Source organism: Talpa occidentalis, unplaced genomic scaffold (assembly GCF_014898055.3).
Source record: "Talpa occidentalis isolate TD23 unplaced genomic scaffold, MPIMG_talOcc4v2.1 talOcc4.7, whole genome shotgun sequence".
NCBI lineage: Eukaryota > Metazoa > Chordata > Mammalia > Eulipotyphla > Talpidae > Talpa > Talpa occidentalis.
Window position 1 is genome coordinate 19,227,860 of NW_023605083.1, and position 12,655 is coordinate 19,240,514.

Genomic DNA, 12,655 nt, shown 5'->3' on the forward strand with positions numbered 1-12,655 from the left:
CCACTTCATACATTCTATTTTTTAATGTCTGCTTTGAAAGAAATGATGTAGGTATTAAATAGACATTAAAAAGTCTTGAATATTGCTGTTTTAAAATCTCGACTTAAATGATTAATAGTTTTCTTCTAAAAACATATGTAGTGATTTCTTTATTGGAGCATTTAGGTGTTCATTAGTTATTTATAGAGAGTTTAAAATATGGAGGATTTCTAGAAAACTTAAATAAGGGACCAGGAAAATGAATATAAGAAAGTGAAAATCAAAATCAACAAAAAAACTATGAACCAGAGACACTTTTTGGGGGGTGGGGGGCGGGAGGGGAAGGATTGGGGTCAGAATGGGGCGTTTGCAATTGTATGGGGGAATATAAAAATAAAATTTAATATTTAAAAAAAAATAAATAAATAAAATAAAATATGGAGGATTTCACTGAAACAGAGTACTTTCTCCATATGTGTGACTAAATTATAGTAAGATTTGTGTTGTTGAGATAAGCTTGGTAGTATTGAAGGAAGTTCACAGTTTTTCTAACTGAAATGACTTTCCCAAAAAGTTTTTTTTTTTATTTGAATTTTTCTAAATGGAATGGAGACTATCTGGTTTTCCAAGGAAGAGTTTCTGATAACCTGTACCAAAAGTGTGCATATATTGGGCCTCCCCTGGTGGCGCAGCAGTTGAGTGCTGGGCTGCAAAGCTGCCCACAGCTTCTGCAGTGCCGGTTCCATCCCCAGCTGCCAGCAAGGATCTCACATGGCATCACAGACCTCTCCTGTCTTGCCCGCTGTTCCCCTCAGCAGTGTATTTCATCAGTCTGCCTATTATGTTCTCTGTTCTGGTGAATTCTCTCACCCTCCTGCACTTCTGACTGTACCCAGTGCATCTATAAATAAATAAATATTTTTTAAAAGTGTGCATATATTACATAAAATTTACATACTTTGTAAAATCTTATGTAATCTAAAATATATTGGCAGAAAATACTTGAAATTGGCATGTCTGATAAATAATGCACAGTTGTAATTTCATACTTAATGAACGAGGCACTTTAGTACTGTCACTGAAGAAATTAGTCATGATATATTGGAACTGTATGACTAAAGGGTTTTTAATTTATTTTTCTTCATATAGATTTATTTTTTAATTGAGAGTATAGTAATATTACTTCTTTATGAAGTTGAAATTTTAAATTTAAAAATGGACTATAATGGAATCCTCTAATGTCTTACCTATATCTTCCCCATTAAAAGAATCAAAATCTCCATGCTACATGGAATTAATAGAGTAAACAAGTTTGTTATCAAAACTCAGTTATATCATTTATTAGTTATGTGCCCTTGGGCAAAATCATTAATCTTGCTTGCCAGTTTAATATATACATATTTAGAGCAAAAGTAGGGTAAGTGGCACTCAAGCTAAGAAATGCACTCAAGTCTAGAAAAATGTATATAATATATGTATATATTAAATAATTTGTATATTATATAATATGCATGTATATTATATAACTATTAATATTACACACACACATTTAGGGTGATCATAATACCTGGTAGGATTGCTATGGGGATTAAACAAGATGGCACATAATAGGTAGTCCAAAATTACTAACTAACTAACATTGGTTAAGACACATAAAGGCACATAAAAACTAAAACTGTAATTACATGACCTCTAAATCTGTAAAATCATTGTATATATGTTCAGTTATATAACAATAATGCTGCACAGTGATAAAATGACAAGCAAAGATTGTATAGTATGATGGTTCACAGCACATTCTTGGAAGTCAGGATCTTGTGGTCACAAAAAGGATCTGTAAAGTACATCTTCCTCAGGTTTGTTCATGTATAAAGCAGGAAGGCAATTAGGAAAATAAATGAATTGATATATAGAAAATGCTGATAGCCTGGCATGACAAATGCTATGTTTTTTTGCAAATGTTGTGTATTAATACTTTCCTATCCTAGAATGACTGGTTGAACTTTGACTCCATAATATCAGTAGTAAGCCATTTTAGAGTTTTTAAGGAAGTGATTAGCTTCCAACTTCTTTTCTAAAAATGTGGAAAATAATGATACTCAAATATTTGTTTATCAATTGAAGATACTTGAGATAAAGTGTAGAAATCCTAGCACAGTACTTTTTTTCCACTGCTAATCTCTGTGGGGAAAAAAAAAACACAAACTGTCTTTAAAATTATTCATAATAAATTACTTAAAACTGTAGTTTAAAATGACTTTAAGACTTTTTGTTTTTCCAATCATTTTAAAGTTCTCCCTCATCCTAGTTTTTCAAAAGAAAAAAAAAAAAGTCCCCTGAAAAGTTAAGCAAAGAAGAGATAGCATGCTAATTACTTTTGGCATCAGAAAAATCATCGGAAATGTCAATTGCATGAATTTTCAACTGCTGAGTCAAATATCTAGTAAATCTATTCATTAATGGCATTGGTTAGCTATTGCAATACTCTCTAGATGTCTGTAAGTGATATATCAATTATGTAAGCATTGCTCTGAAGTAATCCTTTTTTGATATGGTAGATTTAGGATAATAGAATTATGAAATTAACAATAATTTCTCTGTAGGTATGCTTTTTTGGTGTATCATAAATTCTTACAAATGATCATTCCCTCTAAGATAAGTAGTACAAATGAGAAAATATCTAATCAAATTTTATTGGAATCTTATGAAATAAAATCTCATGAAATGCACCAAAGGTAACACTCTAACCCAGTGCCAATGTCATTGATATTTTATTAAATGGCATTCATCACAAATACCTTCTCCCAAAATCTTATCAACATCTTATCAATATCCTGTCCAAATTGACTTTTTCCTCTGTAAATATACTCCAATACTCAGTATCCTTCCCTGAGTTAGAGCCTGTAAGTCACTGAAAAGCTAATTAAAGTTGGTGAGTCATAATTCAGTTTGTCCTTCCTTTACACTTAAAATTACCTCTCTGGTTTAGCTTTGATTTTATGTACCAACTGACAAAATTCTTGTAGTATCATTTCTGGATTTTTTGCCATTAAACATGAGTAGTGGTGTATGGTTAGAATTTCCAACATATCTAAATCTGAATAACAGCATCAGTAATCAAATAAGAGTGTCCTTTGCATTTACTTTACTGTTAATATCTAAATATTCATGTCCAGGTATAAACAATCATTCTCAGTGTTATGCAAAATATAAATCTCCTTATGTGCTTTTTATCTTGAAATTATATTATTCAGTTAAAAGTATCAATTCCATATTGCAAATATGTAGTATTGTGCCGTCATAGTAATCTGGTATCTCATAACATCAAACCTTGAAGCTTAACTTGAAGTGTTTAATAGTAAAATGGTAATAGCAATTCAATTTTTTATTTGTGTATCTAGGAAGTGCATTCCACCATGGTTATTGTTAAATCAGATGAATATTGATTACAACATTCAACTTTTTAACATGTGCCCCAAATTTAACTTACTGTATTTCTAGATTAAAAATAAAAAAAAGGCAGGGAGGAGTTCACTGTAGTTCCTCTATTGACTTTTTAAAGTATTCAGATCACATTACATTCTTGGATAACAAATATCAGTGCAAATTGGATTTTCTGAAGTCATACTCTCATTCTTTGCTTCCGCAGGAAATGTAAAAGCTAATAGAAGAATAGGCCTGGTAAGACTAAAGGTAAATCCATGTGCAGTAGAATTTGTAAAAAAAAAAAAAAAAAAAAAAAAAAAATGCATTGGAGACATCTATGAAAGAACAGTAAGCCATATCTCCCTAGAAAAAGAAAACATGGACCAGTGGTCATTAACTGGAGTGAAACACAATAAATTGAGCACCAGAGATTGTCAAGTTACTGCTACTAATTAGCCAGTGACTTTGATTAAGAAAGTCTGAGTGTTCATTATGGAAGATATCGTTCAGGATACATTTCAATTTGCAGAATAGGAGCTGTACATTTTAATGTGAGCCTTTACACATCAGTGATAGATTTTTTTATCTCACTTTTCATTAGAAGGATATTGAAAACATTTTACTTCACACCTCAAGAGTTTCTTTTTAGTTTGAAAGGCATTTTCCCATATGATAATACACACTAGGAGTTAAATAACATTCCTTGTTGAGTAAATGGCTATATAACATTTCCTTTAGTCATAGCAGAAAATAGTTGAAGCAGTTTTATACTTAGCCATCTGTGGAAAGTATAATCCAATACAAAACTACTCATTAAGACTTTGACATAATAGATGCAACCTATTAGAGTTTTAATCTTCTATTAACTTATATTGCAATGAATAGTTAATCATCTGCCTATATTCTGATAATTCATCTATTTTCTAAAGGATTCATAAATACTACTAATTTCTTCACTGGGCATACATGAAATCTTCAATTTCTTTTCTTTTTGTTCATGTAGAAAAGTAACTACCTAAATGTAAGAAGTTTCAAGGACTTAGTGTGTTGATTAGTAGATGAACTACAAATATGATCACACCTGATGGTAACCAAAATGTTTGATTTAAAGACTATAATATTAACCAGTAGCATAGAATCACTGTTAGATCAGATAACTTTAACAATGTATGATGTATTGTGATCTGTGAAGTGCTAGACAGTCTTCAAATTTGTGGGAGATTACTTCTTTTCCAAATTGGATTCCTTTTTTTTTTAATCTTATCTGGCTACCTGTTAAATATTATTGGTGTTAAATATTATTGTTAAATATTATTGGTGCCAGTGGACATCCTTGTCTTGTGCCTGATCTTAGAGGATGTATGTTTCTTATCACTGAGAATGATGTTCACTATGGGTTTGTCACATGACATTTATTATGTTGAGTTATATTCCTTCTATCTACATTTTTTTAATTTTATTATAAATGTTTGATAAATCTTATCAAATGCTTTTTCTGCATCTATTGATATATTGCTTATTTTTCCTTTTGTTGCTGTGGTGAATTACATTGACCCAATTTTGGATATTGAACCATTTTGCTAGCCCCAGAATAAATTCCACTTGTTCATGATGTGTGATCCTTTTAATGAATTATTTGCTTTAGTTTGCTTAGATTTTATTGAAATTTTACACCTGTGTGCATCAGGGATATCGATGGTCTATAGTTTTCTGTTTTGTTTTTAATTTTTTGTCATGCCCTTATCTGCTTTTGGTATCAGAGTAATGGTGACCTCATAAAATGTGTTCCTTTTTCCTCAATTTTTTTGAAGAGTTTGAGAAGCTGAGATAGATATTAGTTTCATCTTAATTATTATGGCTTTGTATTATAGTTTGAAGTCTGGGAATCTAATACTCCATTCTCCTTCTTTTTAGTCAGGTGAGCTTTGGCTATTAGAGGTTTTTAGTGGCTCCATATGAATTTCATTAATATTTGTTCTATTTCTTTGAAGAATGTCATTGAGATTTTTACTGGGATCGCATTGAAACTATAAATTGCTTTCAGTAGAATGACCATTTTGATGATGTTAATTCTTCCAATCTATGAGCAGGGGATGTCTCTATTTCTTTGTGTCTTCTTCTTTTTCTTTTAACAATGTTTTATAATCTTCTTTGTATAGGCCATTCACCTCCTTTGTTAGGTTTACTCCCAGGTATTTGATTTTTTTGTTGTTTCAATTATAAAGGGGATAGTTTTCTTAATTTCTTCTTTAGATTGATTGTGTGTAGGAAGGCTACTAATATTTTGTGTTGATTTGCATCTTGCTACTTTACTAAACTTGTTTATTATTTTAATTAGTTTTTCTGTGGAGTTTTTAAGGTTCTCTATGTATACTATTATATTGCCTGCAAATAGTGATAATTTTACTTATTCCTTCCCTATTTGGATTTCTTATATGTCTTTCTCTTGTCTTATTGCTCTGGCTAAGAATTGCAGTGTTATATTGAAAAGCAGTGGTAAGAGTACACTTCATACCATACACAAAAAACAACTCCAAATGTATTCAACTCAAAAGAATTGAATATAAGATCTGAAACCATAAAATATAAAATATATTATTAAATATATCTTATTGAACATAAGATGTGAAACCATAAAATATATAGAAGAAAATATAGGCAAAACACTACATGACATGCATCTCAATAATATCTTTAAAGACTCATCCCCAAAGCAAAGAATGTAAAAAATAAACAGCTGGGTTTACAACAAACTAAAAAGCTTCTGTACATCAAAAGAGACATTAGCCAAAACAAAGAGACACCCTACTAATTGGGAGAAATTTTTTGCACTGCATTCAACTGCCAAGTAACTGATCACAAAGATAAACAAAGAGCTGACATGACTCAACAAAAACAAAGTAAACAATTCAGTGAAAAAAATGGGCAGAAGAGCTAAAGACACTTCTCCAAAGAGGAAATGCAAAAGGCCAACATGTATATGAAAATGTGTTCAACATGACTTGTAATCAGGGAAATGCAAATAAAAACCACAATGAGATACAAACTTATACCAATGAGAATGACACATATTAAATAAATTAGCAACAACGCATGTTGGGGAGGATGTGGGGAAAAATGAACTTTCTTTTACACTGTTGGTGGGAATACAAAATAGTCCAACCACGATGGAAAGCTGTGTGGAGGTTCCTCAAATTACTAAAAATGGAGTTACCATATGGCCCAACAATTCCACTCCTGGGAATCTACACAAAGGGCACAAAAACAAATTCAATTCAATTCAAAAGGATACCTGCAGGGCCTCCCCGGTGGCACAACTGTTGAGTGCTGGATTGCAAAGCTGCCGGCAGCCTCTGCAATGCAGGTTAGATCCCTGGCTGCCAGGTGAGAGTCCCACATGGTGCACAGACCTCTCCTGCTGCCCCCTGCTCCCCTCAGCAGTGTACTTTGTCAGTCTGCCTACTCTGCTCCCCACTCTGGCTCTGGGGAATTCTCTCACCCTCCCATGCTTCTGACTGTACCCAGTGCTTGTATAGATAGATAGATAGATAGATAGATAGATAGATAGATAGATAGATAGATAGATAGATAGATAGATAGATAGATAGATAAATTAATTTTGGAAAAAAAAAAAAAGATACCTGCACCCCTAGGTTTATTGCAGCACTATTTATACTAGGTAAAATATGGAAACAACCCAAATGCCCAAAAAGATGACTGGATCAATAAGATGTGATTTATATACACAATGGAATACTACTGAGCAATCAAAAAAAAATAAACTCATGCCATTTGCAACAACATGGATGGATCTTAATGGGATTATAGTCATTGAAATAAGTCAGAAAAAAAAAAGAAAAATATCAGATGGTTTCATTTGTAGGAGGTATATAGGGGAATCAAATAAGGGGTCAGTAAAAAATAATAACAGTAATACATAAAAAAAAGCAAAATTAACAAGCAACTATAAATCAGAGACATTCTGCAGGAGTGGGGGAGAAAGGGATCAAAACGGGAGGGAAGAGCACAAGGGACTGTGGTGATGGTGAATGGTTGAATTGGTGGTGGGAATTTTACAGGGATTGCACATGAGAAAGCATGCATTACACAAAAATTCACAGTGATGTAGAATGTATATAAATAATTTAATCAATAAAAAAGGTATTAGTTCATCTTTAAAATTTTATGAACTCAGTGGTGAAATTGTCTTTCCATGTATTTTTTTTTGTTTGTCTTTGGGACACTTTGTGATTACTATTTCAATTTCTTGCTTTTAATTGAGCTGTTTTTGTTTTCTATTTCTTCCTGATTTAATTTTGGAAGATAAATGGGTTAAAATATAGTGTGTGTGCATATATACGTATATATGGTGAAATGCTACTCAGTTATTTAAAATATGAAATTTTGCCTTTTGTAACAACATGGACAGAGGTAGAAGGAATTATGTGAAGTGAAATAAGTCATAAGAAAAAAAAAATCAGATGGTTGATACTATGTGAAATCTAGAGAAAACAAAAAAGAAGTGAAAATAGCAAACCCAAAACAAACCTAAAAATATGACTGTAGAATTGAGGCTACCGGGGAATAGAGTGTGAGTAGAGGACAAAGAAGAAAGGGATCCAATGGAGTGTACCTCAAAATTATACACACTGTTGTATACCAATTTCACCTCATAAAAATAATGTAAAAACAAAAATAAAATGATAGTCTTTTATGGGGAGTTATATGTTATGATTAAAACAGATAAAGCAAAGATAAAAAATGGGATCATATTTGCACAATGTATGCATTTTCATCTTGATTAGAGTCCCCATACAATTCCCACCCCCAAATAAATATGTAAAAATATAAAATAAAAAAAGAAACAAATAAATAAACAAACAAACAAATAAATAAATAAATAAAAGGACCATAATATGCTAACTGCATTTGTGTATCAGTGAGAGAGGATGTGTGTGTGCATATGTGTGTGTAGTTGCGTGTATAGAATTATATAGGTGTATGATTGTGTTAAATGGATAAAACTGCTAAGGTTCTTGAAAATCATAAATGCAAAATATAGTTTGCTTCAAATGTCTTCATCACCAGCAGTCCCATAACAAGCCAAGAATGAAAATTCCTTGTTTGTCATCCCTTCACTAAAAAGCAAAAAATAGAATAATCTTAAATTACAATATTTCCATGTGAGCTGAATAGCTGTAATGCTACTTCAGAAAAATATTGCAATCTAAATTTTCAAATTGTATGTACAATATTATTCATACAATATTTTTTCATAATATTGTATCAGTATTTAACATTTTATGGTGATTAAACTAAAATGTAACACTAATACTAATGAAGGATATTTTCCATTGCACTTTTTTAGGTCTCAGGGTGGTGAACTTTTTCTTTGAGTTCCTAACCTGTGAGCTTCTGGTAAGTTAATAATATATATGATTTTAGATTGTTTTGCCTTTAGTATTCCTTCTTATTAGTATCCAGTAAATACAGTGATAAAGTGAATTTAAATACTGATACACATGCTTTAATTGAATGTTGAAGAAACTATATTTTCTATTAAAATGTTTATTTCTTGGGTAGCTGGTAATAATATAGTGATTTTTTACAGTCTTTGATAAGTTGTTAAGTGAATTTGAAGACATTGTTCCATATAGGTAAAGATTTATACCTCTGAAAAAAAAGTTCTTTGGATGGACATGACAATTTTATGCATTTAAAATCTTACAGTGTGGTCTATTTGATGCCAATGAGTAGAAACAATGAGTTATTGAATCTACAATTTATTTTATAAACCTGTAAATATTTATCATAATTCAGTTCCTCTGTGAAAGATGTAATTTGAGAGCTTCAGAAAAGAGTTGAAAGTGAAATATGTAACTATGGAAATAGAAATGATAAGAAATAACCAGTGACTTCTAAATTGATATTGGGTTTTATTGATTCATTGATTAGGTGAGTAATGCACCCAGCTACATTTGTTAAAAATTGGTATGTGATTTATCCTTGTAATTGATTATTATAAAATATAAATAAAGCAAAGTTTATGTTGTAAAGCTAATAATTATTTATAGTAATATAATTTTAATCATTTCTTAAATAATGATCAATAAAAAGACTTATAGCTTATATATAAAATTCAAATTATTATGGCATTTGTATCATACATTTATATTTTTGTGAAAATAATATCATTGGAAACACAAAGATAGTGACTAAAGCTGTTGATTGGTCATATAGCATTTTTGAAATATATCTTAACATTATTTTAAGTAACTGTAGGCAATACCAACTCTGGTAACTGAGGTATAATTTTTGGTTTTGCCTTTTAGAACCACTAAGTGTGTGTGATTTTTAAGATAGTGTCATGTTGAAGCAAACAAGGGGAAAATCCTCAACCCTACCCAAAGAACTGTACTGATAATGGAAAACAGTTTTATAAAATACATTAGTTTAATATGAATAAGACAATGTTATCACCCAGAAACACTTGTAACAGTGTAGCTTATATTTCACAAGTATACTTAAATGAAGGTTTTTCACAAATTCTTTCAACTTTGATAAATGTTACAAAATATTCTCAAAATTTACTATTATCTCTAGTATTTTTATTTTTTTGTACAAATACAGTTTTTAGAAAGATAATTGCTCATATCTTTAGTACAGCTTCAGTGAATTGTCACCCATATAACCATTACTCACATAAATGTTTAAAAAAACTCTTTTCTGGTAACTATAACTACAGGAAATAAATAATTTCTGAATTTCTAGAAGGACAGATGCCTTGCCTTCTTTATAAAATATTCTATATGGAATCACATAGTAGGTATTACTGCATTAGATTTGTGGATTTGTGTAGTGCTAGTTCACTGTTATTGCTGTGTAGTATTCAACTGTGTGAACATACCAAGTTATTATTCCTGTGAATTATGATCACATGGGTGTCTGGAACATGATTTTTAGGGAATATGTGTTATGTGTTTCCTTGAGTATAGAGCATGTCATATGTTCTGGTTTAAGCAATACTGACAGTTTACCAAGTGTGAGGACTGTTCAGGTGTTCCATATACTCACATATTTGTGGGATTTATTTCCTTCAATTTTAGTTCTTCTGTTATATGTAAAGGGATATTTTAATTTGAAGACTACTGATATTAAGCAATTGCTTTGTGGTTATTTGTCATAAATATCATGTGGATAGTCTATTTTGCTGTGTCTCTTGATGCCCTTTTGGCCTATTCCTACTCTAGTGTCTCTCCTTTATTATTATATGATCTATAATGGCTATTGAGTTCTCACATATATCTGCAATGGTATGCTGAAGCTGGCTCAAACTAATTCACAAGAGTCAACTCTTAAAGTATCTAGAATTTTGAAAACTGCATTGCTGTTGAAAATCTGCCATGGTAGAAGTATTTACAACACATATATTGGCAAACACTAAAAAACAGGCTTCTGTGTTTTTCATCTGGAGAGCTAGTTGCTAAACATTTACCAGCAGCCCATAGATATTTATATTTTATATTAAGCCATTCAGTAGATTTTCTCATTACTCTTCTGATGATGTCTTTCAATGAACAGAATTTCTTAATTTTAATTGATGCTAGTTTATTAGATCTGTTTTTGACATGATTAGATCTTTTTGTGTCCTACTTAAGAAATATTTGCTCTTGCCATGGTTGCTAAGATAATTTCATGTAACTTCTCTTAAGAATTTATTCTTTTGAATTTGCACAAGCATATAGCAGCCATGATAAATATAGCCTAAAGGATTAACTACAGAAGTCATTACAGTACACATTCAGTATAGCATGTACTTCATTGAGATTTTGTTTCCCTTGTAATTTACATATGTGTACCTATTATTATCTATCTATTGTTACCTATCTACCTATTTATAATTTTCCTTACAAAAATACAGCAGTTAAAGTACAAACATACCTGTTTGCTCCTGATATGAATCAGCATTATTTTTCCGTTAAAATTTTGAGTCAGTTATGCAAATGTGTATATATTTACCAAAAATTGTGTTGTCCTATTATATAAGCTTTTTGAATTGCATATTTTTCTTTTTGAAGTAATCATCTTGATTTAAATGCATTCAGTTTTCTCCATAGTAGATGAAATATTTGAGAGATGTGATGAAGCATTGTGGAATTTAATATTTTGAAGTTGAAAGTTCAATAGTTTCAGTATGCACATCAAATTTAGACTGTTTTTAAAAATCTCTCTCTTATTCTGTTATTTTACTGGCTTCAGGGTAACTCATAACTCAAACAATAGAAATTTCTATAATACGCTGTTTTTGATAATTAGTATTTTCCTATCTTTATAATATTGAAAAATCTGAAAAAATTGGCTTATAGGTTCAAATTCTTGAAATAAAAATTTAGCCATTATTTAATATCATGTATTTGGAGAGTATGGGATTTTATAAGAGCCATTTTATTTTTCTTTTACAATTCCATGTTTGTTTAAGGTAGCCAAAGATGATGAAATATAAGCCAAGTTGGTGATTTGCGCTTTTACTAGATTACCAATTTCTGTGTCACATTGAGGCAGGGGAGAAAAGGTGTAACAGAAAGGTGTCTTGAATATTGGCTGATAGATTTTGTATAGCATGAATAGGTCTTATGCTCCTCAAACACGTTCAGGTGACTAAATAATGAATTTATCTGTGAAATACAGCACAGGTTACATGGATAACTAGTTCATGATTTACATCACAAAGAGATCCCTGAAAGGAAATGATAGTTAAAGGGAAAAATCCAGTTGAGATCACAGATACAGGAAATTGATGTCGTTTAAATATACTTAACTTCATTTTCACAGAGGTGACAGGGCTCGGTGACAAATGAAGTTAAAAATATGTAATTAACATCTGCATGTAAGAAAGTGGTCGAAAGTAAAGTATTATAAACATGTACATAATTCAAACCTAAATTCAAAAGATCAATTATGCAATAAAATCAAAATTTATAACAGAACCACTCTAAAAAGCTCAAAATACAATTAGAAAAAATATATAGTAAGTCTTGGTAATATAAATGAAGATTGAACTTGAGAAAAATATTACTGGATGTGCAAAAAAGCCTATTATTTTTTAAGTTCTTGTTCAATGTTATATTCATTTCATTAAAATATTGAAGTGCAATGTTGTGCTTATTTCCTCCTGAAAATACAGAAATATTTTCCAGTGCTTTATAAATATCTGATGATAGCAGATGTTTTCTAAAGTTGTACTATGCTG

General features: G+C 30.7%; 1 protein-coding gene across 1 annotated transcript in view; it reads left to right on the plus strand.

Moving 5' to 3' along the window:
* Nucleotides 1-12,655, plus strand: part of PTPRD (protein tyrosine phosphatase receptor type D) — a 2,089,263-nt gene that overhangs the window by 918,186 nt on the left and 1,158,422 nt on the right. Inside the window, exon 7 of the mRNA XM_054689298.1 lies at nucleotides 8,774-8,823. The gene's annotated coding sequence lies outside the window, so the exon portion shown is untranslated. The remainder of the gene's footprint in view (nucleotides 1-8,773; nucleotides 8,824-12,655) is intronic.